Below are 13,915 nucleotides of genomic sequence, written 5' to 3' on the forward strand. Positions count from 1 at the left end.
GCAGAAGCCTTGAGGGGAAGGTACAAGCCATTCCTGGCAAAACAGTTAGGACTGTTTAAATCTCTTTACAGGTTGATAAATATATTGCACCCATTTTGAATGATACCAGAAGCTAAACTAATTGTTGAAATCAATTATCTTTTGTTCATATGGTGGCATCATTCTAGGTGATGGTAGAATACTGCTCAATGTTAGGTTCATACCTGCCTTAGAAACATATTTCAAGAGCTCCATCATGTCTCTCTTCATAGGGTCCATGGGGGTACATCTCAAGTCATTTAAGGCACATGTACATTGACTATATAATAAGTGCAAATCTACGGTTCCAGATGATTAACTAATGTGGGCTTAAAAAAAGGAGGGGGTAGCACCTAGAACGTTTGTATTTGACTTACTGGACTGCTATCTGTCTGAAGGAAAAATCTAAGCCTCCATATGAGGAGCAGCGTGCCTCTTAGTGCAAAACCAGAGCCCCTTCATGCAGCTGTTGAGAGAGAGCATTTTGACTTGGGTCTATATCGGTTCATCGAAGATTCACTTGAGCAAACCTGACTTTATCGACCCCAAACCACTGAACTTCACTTCTGAAAACATTCACATCTGTGAACGATTTAAGTAGGGAAAGGAAGCAGCTGACCAACAGCACAACTTTGCCCTTTTCCCCATTGTAGTGCAACCTCAAAGTTGGTATATATATTTAGTGGGGATGTGGGGGGTGCAGCCCCCCCACTTGGGTGGGTTTGAGATACTGCGGTGTGTGTTCCAGTGTGGTGTTGGCCTAGTGCTTTCTTTCCCTGGTGAAATCTTTTTTTGATGTGAGCGTTTGCGAAGTGAAGTTCAGTGGTTTGGGGTCGATGAAGTCAGGTTCACTGAAGTGATTCTTCGATAAACTGATATAGAGCCTTTTGGAGTGTAGGTACAGTATTGATTTGGAGTACACTATTAAGAGGGGATAGAGAAAAATTTTGTTAGTGCACTAAAGCCAGGTAGATAGCAAAATAATTTTTCTAAACTGCCTATGAGATCACCTTTGACCTGCAGTGATATACCACCACTTAATTCTGCATTTTATGCAGCTATAACTGGGAGAAGTATTTCCTTAAAGTTCCTTAGAAAGATGTGAAAGTGAAAGCCTCTGCTTTTGTCAAATACAGTGCTGCACAGAAATTCATGGAGTATCACCATGCATTGTTTAAACCGAGTGGAAGAAGTGAAATAACCAACAAGAAAGTAGTTAAAGCTCCAGTCAAAAATGTCTACCCTTCAGACAGCAGCAAATTACCCCACCACCAAATAACCTCTACTGCCCTCAGCAGGTTTACATTTAGACTAGAAAATCAACTGAAAATGTATTTTAATGTAAAAAAAGTGGTAATAGTAGGAGAGACAGTGGAAAGTCACAAGGAAAAAAAAACACTTTTATTAAAACATTTGGATTAACAAGGAAGGGATGCAATCAGATAGTTTAGACAGTCAGGCAACTGATCATACACAAAGCCAGCAAGTTTAACTGAACAAACTGTAACAACATTGTAAACTTATATGAAATAATCAATGAAGTACTAAGAATACCAAAACTGTGCTAAGATAAGTAATTTAGTCTAATTCCCTAATCATTTTGTGGATATTAAATATGAAAAACACCAGCCAAATCTCAGTCAGTAGATTTGCTTCAGCTCTCTCTCCTTGATGCCTTTGTAAAACACAGGAAATGGCTAACAGCAGTGTTTAAATTAAGTGAAAGCAGTGAAAGAACCGAAGAGAAAGCAGCTAAGGGGAAGACATGAAATAATATAGCAATAACCCACGCCTGGGTGTGGGTAATGCGGGATTTACCCACAGTTGGCGTGGTTTGGTACCAAACAAAGACAACCGTGGGTAAATCCCGCATTACCCACACCCAGAAGTGGGTTATTGCTATTATACTATGACATTATTTAAGAAAAGAAATAATTACTTTTCTTAAATAATGGCATTGTATAATGCCTCTTTGCTGCCCTTCCGCAGCTGTCTGGTATCCGCAGCAGTTCTGATGTACTGCGCATGCCTACGCAGTACATCAGAGCTGTGGCCAAAAGCAACAGAGAAAGCAATCTCCGTTGCATTTTACTGTTTCGCTATGTTAAATGGGTTTAACATAGCGAGACAGCTTTAAAATAAGCAACGGAGATGTCCGTTGCTTATTTTAAAGCTGTCTCGCTATGTTAAACCCATTTAACATAGCTAGACAGGTTTAAAAAAAAGCAACGAAGAAAGCAAGATCTCCGTTGCTTTTTACACACTGTGTCGCTATGTTAAAAGAGTTTAACATAGCGAGACAGCTTTAAAAAAAGCAACGGAGATCTCCATTGCTTTTTTTAAACCTGTCTCGCTATGTTAAAACACCTTTGCTTTTTACACACTGTGTCGCTATGTTAAAAGAGTTTAACATAGCGAGACAGCTTTAAAAAAAGCAACGGAGATCTCCGTTGCTTTTTTTAAACCTGTGTCGCTATGTTAAAACTCCTTTAACATAGCGAGACAGTGTTTTAAAAAAGACTTATACTAATGGAAAAATTCCGGGCGACCGGACCTTTTTCCATTAGTATAAGTCGATTTACAACGTGCACGTTGGCCAATCAGCATGCACGTTTTGGAATATTAATGGGGGGGTCATGGTATAATTGATAAGAAAGTAGCCAGAGCTCTAGTCAATAATGTGTACCCCTCAGACAGCAGCAAACTACTCCCTGCCATTGCATATGCACTACTGCCTTCAGTAGGTTTACACTCAGACTAGAAAAAAATAACCAAAAATGTACTTCAATGTAAGAAAAGTTAAATGTTTCATTAACTATATGGAACTGTTATCTACTGAATTTACACAGAACACTCAGTATAACAAAATCAAAGATTTATCAGCTACACAAACAACCAGACAACAAAAAAAAAATAGAATTAGTTCCATTTGAACTCCTAACACTATTTACTGGTCATTTTCTTTGAATTCCTCAAAAAAAGAAGACATACTTGACAGTCTGTGTGTCTTACAGAAACTCCTATTTCTGTGTAGCCCATCATTCACTAACCTGCCATCTGGGCCAGCTTCCTGCTGCCAATAATAACTTAAGGAAACTCTGTACAGTTGAGACTGGTACAGTACTTTACCACATTTTCTTGCCTTCTGGTTCACACAAGTAAATAATCCAGAACCAGACAACAGCTTGTTAAATACAATTCGGGTTGCAAATGAAATAAGGTAGCAAGGCTTGTTAAGGTCCTACTGAAACAAACATGTACTTTTTACTACCCACCACTCTGGCTATTGTAGAATACTTGTGCACTGCAGTAGTGGATTTAGGATCTGACATGTGGATGTGCCCCATATGTACTGCACAGCACTTCACTTATTCACAGGCATCCTTCCTACTCCTGATGTTTTGAGATGTCAGTTTAGACATCATCACCTACTACTGCATCAATCAATGTGACTGACAAAAGGTAAACATAAAATAGACTGGTATGCTACAGTGGAAAATTAAAAAGTAAAAATATGTGTTTTTCAGCAGCAGTAGCAGCGGTGGAAAATGAAGTTGTGATGAGACTTAAGACTGGACTGATTGACTGCCATGTCAGAAAATTAGAGGAAACCCTGTGAAAGCAGCAGCAGTGGGACTCTGAGTACGTATATCCAGTGGCATCATAAGGAAGGGAACTCTGTAGACAGTTTGCAGCTCAGGGCAGTGCACACTTGCAGGTTTTTTATAGCCCTGGCAAACAACCAGATAATAGCTGTGCATTCTTCCACAGAGAAATTTAAATAGTTACCCATAGTGACATTCTTGTTATGTTTTCATTTATTTAATTGCTACATTGATCACAGGGTTGGGGTTGTGGGTGGACGATAGACAAAAAGCTGAATTTTCAAACCTGAGTGGTGTACACAAAGATGACAATCTCTTAGAGATAGGATTGAGGAGGTGAGTTGTATGTGAAAGTGCATATCAGTGATGAATAATTTGATATGAGCTTGTCAGTGATGCAGTATAAACTGAGTATCAAGTTGAAATACATAACTAATGTTATTATTTTTTTTGATTACATCACAATTTAACTTCAGAGCAGGTGTACTCAAAAGCTAACTATATTTTGGGGGTGGAAGTCAAGAGATATGCCATTATGTGTGTGACAACTGTTTAATTATCTGATATGGCTTGTTAGGGAAGGGCCAGTTTGTGTGTCTATGAAACATGCTGAAGAATATCACTGTAGTAATTATTTATTTCACTTTCCTCACAAATCAAACACGGGAAGTATACACAAAAGGTAGCAGTCTTTTGAAGATGATCTTGAGGAGGTGGGTTGTCCGTGAAAGCTCACATCAGTGGTGAGTGATTTGATATGGTTTGGGGGCAATACAGACTGAGCAGTAAGTTGAAATATATTACTCCTGTTATTATTTCCTTTGCATACATCACAATCTAACCTCAGAGTGGCTGTACTCAGAAAGTGGCTATCTTATAGGGTGGGAGTTATAAGATTTGCTGTTATGTAACAATTGTTTAAAGATCTGATATAACTTGTTAGAGGACCAGTTTATGTGTATGTGAGCCATTGCAATGTTTTGCTTTGAGCATACAGTTACAGTCATAACATTCCAGTAAAACAGAAGCTAATACTTTTTATTGTTTCATGTCAGGAAGGGAGACTTACTCTCATTTGATGCCACAAGTAGAACTATATCGCTGTTATTATTTATTTCACTTTCCTTACAATCAGACCTCAGAGGTGTAAATAGAAGGTGGCTATCTTTTTAGGGCAGAAGTGAAGATGCCTGCTGTCTGTGAAAGCACAGGTCCATTACATGTTCACTGTTAAAGGATTTGAAATAGCTTGTTAAAGGCTACATATGTGTATACAAGCTGAAATATTAGAACAAGTTCAAGTACAAGAAAACAAAATCACTGATCTTGTGGAACAGTCCAAAACTTACATCCATCCCCAGTAATTGGGACATACCGAACAACAGTATTGAAACTACTGAAACTATCTACTTTTCAAGTGTCTAAGAATATGACTGGTCCAAAACCTTAACTTTTAGAGTCATAGACAAAAACAAAATCAAAAATTAAACTTGCTCCTCTTTTGATTGAAGAAAATTTCCCATTTCCTTTCCCCTCAAAGAGCAATAATCATTGGTAAAATTATTCTCATTGCACAACTTGAATATAACTTACCACTCCTAGTAAATGCTCTAAAAACATTCACTATCTACAAAGTACCACCAACAGTATCTGCAAATTTCTAATCCAAACATGTTGCAACAAACACAAACTAAAGAAGTTAACACAAAAGCCTTAAGATCCACTGAGCTCTCACCACCACTTTAATTCCAAATAAAAAATTAGAACAATCCTTTAAAACAAAACACATGTTCAAAAACAATATTGTTTTAAAACATAATCCAAGCACTTTCATTCCTCTAAATGCAGAAACCAATTACCCAAACTAGCCAAAGGTTATCCGGTATAACACAGAACTGATAAAAAACAAACCAGGTAACCACCAAAGCTGAAAGCATACAAATTGCTTAAGTGATTATCCTGTGTTGTCTGTGGAATAAACAATTTGTATGCTTTCAGCTTTGATGGTTACCTGGTTTGTTTATTATCATTCCTCTAAATCAGTGACTTCTTCAGAGACAATTTAAAACAGCTAATTTCCCTGTTTTTAAATATAATCCTAGGTGATCATGTGATTCCACAGAAGACAGCCCCATTTAAAAAGAAATTATTCATTTATCCACTCTTATTTTATCAGTAAAAACTTTTAAAATACTCTATAACAGTTGTTTATGCCCAAATATAGTATAAGAAGTGTAAATTAATATCAAAAGAACATAGAACTATAACTCTCTCTCTATATATATATATATATATATATATATATATATATATATATATATATATATATATATATATATATATATATAGGTTCATAGGTTCATAGGTAAGTACTAGGCTATCTGCCCATGGGCATTTATAAGCCTAGCCACAGAGTGATGGCTTTCGCCTCCCCATTAGATTAGTAACCTGGGCCTCTGTCAGTAGGGCTCCTGAAGTGATCCCAGGTTAGAACTTACGATTACCCATCCACTCATCAAGATTTCTCTTGAAGAGGGTCAGAGAGGAGCTCTGTCGAATATGTATTGGGATTCTATTCTAGAGTGGGGGTAGTCACTGGGACAGGAATCTATCCTTCCAGTATGTCCTGTTTATTGTTGTACATAGGTTCAAGTCGCTAGAATGAGTGATTCTGAGGGATCTCGTTTTTTTGAGGTGAAGCATGTCCATTAGTTCAGGGTTTGACATGGCCCTATAGGTCAGGCATAGGTCACCTCTGAGCAGACGGTAAGCGACTGAGAAGAGCTGGAGCTTTTTTAGTCGTGCTTCATAGGGGAATTGTTTAAGGCCCTTAATCCTCTTAGTGAGGTACTTCTGTGGTCTTTCTAGTTGTTGCAGGTGTCTAGTGAGGTACATCCCAAATGGGGCATTGTACTCTATTATGGGCCTAATGAGTGAGGAGTAAAGGGGCACAATCACATCCTTGGATCTGGATGAGAAACCCTTTGTGATCAGGTGTGCCACATAGAAGGATTTCCTGACAGTTTTGGCTATGTGGTTATCAAAGGAGAGCATGCTATCTACTTGGGTACCCAGGTCCCTAATTACTTTTTCTGTACTTAGTGGATTCCCATCTATGTGGTAGTTTGTAGGTACTTTGTTTTTCCCAAATGGGATTACTATGCATTTTTTGGCATTTAGCTTGAGGCCGTGACTTTGACACCAGGTGTTTGTCTCTGTGAGACCCTTTTGCAGGATGTCTGTGTCAGCTGGAGAGTCAATTATTGCACCCAATTTACAGTCATCTGCAAACTTGGTTAGCCACAGTCCCTCCGCCTTTGCCTGTACTTCGGAAAAATATATATTGAACAGGAGGGGTCCCAGGACTGAGCCCTGTGGGACTCCGCTTGTGACTGGTTTAGAGTCAGACATGGCGCCTGCCACTCTTACCGTGTGGGTTCTGTCTGAGAGCCAATTGGCAACCCATCTCGTGACATAGGGGTTAATATTTAGGCTGGTGAGTTTGTCTATGATTCCTGAGTGTGGGATGGTATTGAACGCCTTAGCGAGGTCCAGATATGCTGTGTGGACCACCTTCCCTTCATCTATGGCCTTGGTGACTGTTTTGAAGAAGTCGACCAAGTTCAGGAGGCAAGATCTGCCTTTAACAAAGCCGAACTGGGTGGGGTCCAGTGTCTGGAGGTTCCCAATGTCCCTGTTAATGAGCTCCATGATAATGTGTTCCATGGCTTTGCAGACCAAGCTAGTCAAGCTTATAGGGCAATAGTTCCCAGGGTCAGTTGTGGCACCACCTTTGTGGAGTGGTACAACTGTTGCTGTACGCCATTCTTTGGGTACATAGCCTGTAGAGAGGCTTAGTTTGAATAGTGATTTGAAGCTCGTGTAAGACACAACCTGGGATAGCATCTGGTCCCATTGATGCTGTGTTTTTGGCCTTTGCAAGGGCTGTCTTTACTTGTGTGTCTGAGATATCTGGAGCGTCACATTCTTCTGGGATGGGTGCTAGCCCCTTTGGTGGAGGGGGGGTGAAGTTTGCACTGAACTTGTCAGCCAGGATGTTGGCAATGTTGGTTGGTTCAGTGTATTTATGGCCATTATGCACTAGCTCGGAGCATATCTGAGAGTTTGCCCCTAGACTTTTGACATAGTTAAAGAAGGCCTTGTGGTTATCCTTAGAGTCATTGGCTATTTTTCTTTCGAAGTTGGCCTTGGATGATTTAATGAGGGAGCGCAGTTTCTTACGGATGTTAATCAGAGATGCCTTCTTATTTTGGGATTTTGTTCTATCTTGCAGGAGTTTCCTCCTTCTGTTGTAAAGTTTATTTATGGCCGGGGTCCACCAGACTGGCTTCCTCTTTTTTGAGGAGTTGGTCTTGATTTTACTTGGGATGGCTCGGTCCAAGCATTCTTGAAGGTGTTCATAGAATGTGCTTGTAAAGGATTCTGCCGATGGGTCATTTTCCATTTGATTGGGAGCTTTGAAACTTCCTACCTCGGTCTTGAGGAGTGTGAAGTTGGCTTTAGAGAAGTTTTTTACCTTGATTTCCTTGACTGGGGGGGTCGGGATGTGGATGTCCAGTGTGATTAGTTTGTGATCTGATCTTACCAATGACGAGTTTACCTCAGGTGTGGAACATAGGTTCCCATGTTGGTGATGACCAGGTCCAGTATGTTGTCACCTCTTGTGGGAGTGGTGACCAGCTGTTCAAGGGCGTTTGAGTTTATAGACTCAAGGAAGCATTGGGCTAGGGTGTTTGAGCTTGAGTAGTTTTCCCAGTCAATGTTTGGATAGTTGAAGTCACCCAGTAGCATGGTGTTGGGTAGAATCTTCATACTTTCTAATGTTCTCAGGAATGCTGCGTGAGGGTCCTGAGACAAGGTGGGAGATCTGTAGCAAGCTATAAATTGAACAGTCAATTTACCTGCTGTCAATTGCACTTGGATGGTGTCAGATTCCGCGTGCTGTGCTACTAACCTGGAGGTACCATGTGGGTGTTCTTGATGAATATGGACACACCCCCTCCTTTTGTGTTTCGGTCCTGGTTTTGGGACCTAAAGGTATGGTAGGAGTTATAGCCTGGTAGTGCTGGGGTGCTCTCTGGAGCCTTGAACCAGGTTTCTGTCACTGCACATACGTCGATTTCTTCCATACTAAGGAGAGTCTTGAGTGCGTGCATTTTGAGGTTTAGACTTCTGGCGTTGAGCAGTATTACCCTCAGTTTTTGTTTATTATTGTTGTTTATGGAGGCGGGTTTGTCTTTTGAGCCTTGCCTAAAAAAGGCAGTATTTGGGCGGCAAGAGTCTTGGCCAGTATTCGAAAGCCCAGGGGTGACAGGTGCAAGCCGTCTCTGGTGAAGCAACGTGGCTTGTCAAGCATGTCGTCCCAGGCTGACAAGTACTGGATCCCCTTTGAATGACACCAGTAGTTTAACCAATTGTTGAAACTGATCATTTTTTCTTCGTATGTTGGCATCATTTTGGGTGAGGGCAGGATGCTACTCAGAGTCAGAGTCATACCAGCCTGGGCTACATGGTCAGAGAGCTCCTCCATGTCTCTTTTTATGTAGTCCAGGGAGGTACGTCTCAGGTCATTTACACCAACATGTACAATGACAGAGTCATATTTGTACTTGTTGTGGAGTGACCTGAGTGCATGTGTTATGTGGCGGATTCTGGCACCAGACAGGCAGCTTACAGTAACCTTCTCCTTGTTCAGTCTAGTGAGTGGGACGTCTGTATGCCTGATGATAGAATCACAGATTACTAGTGCGTTATTTAGCCTTAGGGGCTGTTTTTGCTTGGCACACTGACGTTGTGACGTATGTGTTACCTGGTTTCTGTTGTGGGGTGGGGGTTGCTTGGGTGTATACATAGGAGGTCTCTGTTGTTTAGGCAGGTTCTTATTTAGAGCCTCCGCGTATGTTTTTGCGTGTTTCTGAGAGTTGTTTTCTGGTGCAGCTATGGCTGGTCTATGTGAGTCTGGTAATGTGGTGCTAGTGTTGCCCTTCTCCTTGTGACTGGTTGATCCAGTCATGGGTTGAGAGAGCTTAGCCTCCAGTTTGGCTGTGTAGCTGCATCTCTCACATATGTTTGTGTTGGTTGGGAGGAGGAGGGGGTTGTCTGTGTACATGAGGCAATTGTAACATTGCCTCAGGATGCCCAGATTCACTAGCTGGACCGAAGAGCACACCTGAAGCTGTCCCTTGAACATGCCTGAATAGATGGTTGGGACTGTATTGCTGACTGGATGAGCAAAGAGCCTTATACTTCCTGAGTATAGGGCTGAAGTGCAAGCTGTAAGCTAGTGCTAGTTTTAGTGAGTTTTAGTAAGTGCCGGTCTTAAATTGCCTTATTTCTAGTGCTGGGTTGAAGTGTTTCAAGTTTCAAGGGAAAAACTGAAGTGCAGACTTTGTGGAGCCTGGAATAGTTTAACCGCAGCTAAACAGCGCTGCACAAAACCGCACTAAGCGGTTTTTATACCAGTGAGATCAAAAAGGATAGAAATTAGCCCAAAATGGCCAATGAGCTACAAGTTGCTGGGCTGGGACCACTCCTACAGGGACAGATAGGCTCCTCAGAGTTCCCTCTCTCACAGTGAAGAAGGAGGCCACCTAACTATCCAAGTATGATATGGGCAACACAGGAACCTTTACCACAGTCCTGGATTCAGCAGAGCCTGAAAACTGGACTAGACTAGTTCAGAAAGGCAGGAAAACAAGGAATTTTTTTTTCAGAAACAACAGAAATGCAGAGCTTAAATTACTTTAAATACACAGAGGAGGCTAGCGCACTTGAGTGTGTAGCCTGCGACTGTGTTACAGGTAACTTAAATGCAAAAGCAACAAACAGTAACTTTTTTTCAAGTGAAACAAGGAAATAAGTACAGTAAGCAATGCAGATATCACTAGGGATCCACAGAAGCGCTGAAAAGCCGCGTTTTAGGTGGAATTGGTGTTTCAGGGAAATAACAAGGAAACAAACAACAAGCATGCAAACAAAGCTAGATTCAGCAGGCCTGGATCTAGTCTATGCTACAGCAAACAAGGTGTATCAATTTCAGTAAGAAACAGTTCAAATATGCAGGCACTATAAGCCTTTAACCAGAAATTCCCAGCTCAGAAGGGCAGAGTCCAGCCTCTCCTCCCACAAGAGTGCAGACCATGAACCTTCTTAATGTAAAATAACTGTCCTGAAGCCCAAGTGCTTAAACCAGAACTAATACACTTTTAGAATAACAGACACATATATAAACTATAAAAATACATATAAAAATATAAATATAAAGGTGTACTCATACATTTTTACACATCTGTTTTTACTGTTATCAAAAGCCATACAAGTGGAATACCCAATTAAAACAAATACTATAGTTTCTTCCTTTAAATGCACTTCCCTTACCTCTCCAAGGCTTTTAGTCTTAGAACACACATTACTGAGCAAAGTTCATTTAAACCAGGCCAGCTGCCAGCGTTCAAGGATAATTGCCACTGGAGTTCCATTCTTTCCAATCTAAGACTCCAGGGGCCCCCTCAACCTGTTGGTTGACCTTCTACAACACCATAAACTTAAATGTGTGATCCAGGTACCCTTGAATATGTTTGTACAGAGCATTTGTTGTTTTTTCTTTTCTGATGTCATATAAATGCTCATATATTCTTTCTTTCAAGGTACGCTCAGTCTTCCCAATGTAAAATGCTGAGCAATCTTGGCATATAGCCACATATACCACCCCCTTACTGAAACAGTCATACCTACCCCTCATAGTATCTGCAAATTTATCAGTTTAACATCCAAGAGAACACTATTGCAATGTCCTCTCCAAAGCTAAATTGCTTTATATTCAGCAAAGAAGCACTCTACTCCTAGGCTGTCTTACATATAAACATTTAAATATGGAAAACGTTCTCCTCTTTATTATTATGCTAACAAAATTAAATGCCACCTATGACCTTAAATCTCAAAATAATGATGCCCCAGACTAATCAATTCCTAGAAATACTTGCACAGCAAAAACTGCAGTTTCTCTACACTAGAGCCCGAAGACCTGGAACTCTAGTCCACTATTGGCCATTTTGGGTCAATTCCAAACTCCTTGTTCCCCCTCTCTTAAAACCCTCTTTTGCGTGTTTTTGCGTATAGCGCAGCATCAGGCAGCGCCACTTAATCAGGTTTAAATTATTCCCAGCTCCACAAAGTCTGCTCTTCACTTTTTCCCTTAGAACTGTTCCAAATCTCAAAGTAAGCACTCTATTTTCCTTCTAAAACCCAGCAGTAGCTAGGATAAGTGTCTTATAAGTAAGCACTAATAAACTAAAGCACTACACCCTCTTATACTCCCTTTATGTACTTGGCTCCCTATTGGTCCTTTTTGATCAAGTCAAAAAGTGATTCCTTATACTATTCTGGCATGTCCAAAAGTCAGTTTCAGGTTTACTCTCCAGTCCAGCTGGTGAATATGGGAATCTTGAGGCAATGTTACAACTGCCTTATGTACACAGACCACCCTCTCCTCTTCCCAACAAGCTCAAATATATGTGAGAGATGCAACTATATAGCCAAACTGGAGGCTGAGCTCTCTCAACATAGTACTGGCATGGTCAGTCTGGAGGAGAAGGTAATCACACACACCACAAATCCAGTCTCACATAGACCTATCGCAACAGCAAACCAAACACATAAACACACAAAAACATACTCGGAGGCTCTAAATAAAAATCTGCCCAAGCAACAGAGACCTCCAAAGCAGACATCCAAGCAACTGCTACCCCACAACAATACCCACGTATCACATAGTTCACAAAGTCAGTGTGCCACACAGTCACAGCCCTTAAGGCTAAACAACACACCTAATACACTTGTAATAGGTGACTCTATTGCCAGACACACTGACGTCCCTCTCACCAGGCTGAACAAGGAGAAGGTCACTGTAAGCTGCTGTCGGGTGCCAGGATCAGCCACACAACACAACCACTCAGGTCACTCCAAAGCAAGTACAAATATGACTCCGTCATTGTCCATGCTGGTATGAATGACCTGAGATGTACCTCCCTGGATTACATGAAAAGAGACATAGAGGAGCTCTCTGATCATGTAGCCCAGGCCGGTATGACCCTGACCTTGAGTAGCATCTTACCCTCACCAAGAATGATACCACAGTATAAAGACAAAATTATCAATTTCAACAACTGGCTAAAGTATTGGTGTCACTCAAAGGGGATCCAGTGTCTGTCAGCCTGGGATGACATGCTTGACAAGCCATGTTGCTTCACTAGGGATGGCTTGCACCTGTCACCCCTGGGTTTTTGAATACTGGCCAAGGCTCTTGCCACCCCCACAGTGCCTTTTTTAGGCAAGGCTCAAAAGACAAACCCACCTCCTTAGACAACACAAGGAAAAAGAAACTAAGGGTAATGCTGCTCAACGCCAGAAGTCTAAACCTCAAGATGCACACACTCGAGGCTCTCTTCAGTATGGAGAATATCGATATCTGTGCAGTAACAGAAACCTGGTTCAAGGCTCCCGAGAGCACCCCAGCACTACCAGGCTATACCTCATACCATGCTTTTTGCCCCCAAAACTCGGACAGAACCACAAGAGGAGGGGGAGTATCCATATTCATCAAAGATACCCATACCTCCAGGCTAGTGGCACTGCACGAAGCATCTGAGACCATCCACGTGCAACTAACAGTGGGCAAAACTGCCTTCCAGTTTGTAGCCTGCTACAGACCACCCTCCCAAACTCAGGAACCCCACTCGGCTTTCCTGAAGACACTGGAGAATATGAAGGTCTCTCCAAACACCATTATATTGGGTGACTTTAACTACCCAAACATAGACTGGGAGCACTACTCAAGCCCCAACACCCTAGCCCAACGGTTCCTAGAATTTATAAACTCAAATGCTATGGAACAACTGGTCACCACTCCCACAAGAGGGGAAAACATATTGGACCTGATCAACACCAACATGGGGACTCTATGTTCCATACCAGAGGTATACCCCTCATTGGTAAGATCTGACCATAAATTAATCACTATGGACATCCATATCCCGTCCCCTCCCCCAGCAAAGGAAACTATGGTCAAAAACTTCTCAAAAGCAAACTTCCCACTTCTCAAAACCGAGGTGGAATCCTTCAAAGCCCCAGGGCCAGTGGAAAATATGGCCCAAACCACAGAATCCTTTACAAACGCATTCTATGGATACCTACAGGAATGCATGGATCGTGTTATCCCAAATAAAACCAAGACACACTCCTCCAAAGGCAGGAGACCTGTCTGGTGGACCCCA

The sequence above is a fragment of the Protopterus annectens genome, chromosome 8.part0 (assembly GCF_019279795.1).
Source record: "Protopterus annectens isolate FY-2018-M chromosome 8.part0, PAN1.0, whole genome shotgun sequence".
NCBI lineage: Eukaryota > Metazoa > Chordata > Ceratodontiformes > Protopteridae > Protopterus > Protopterus annectens.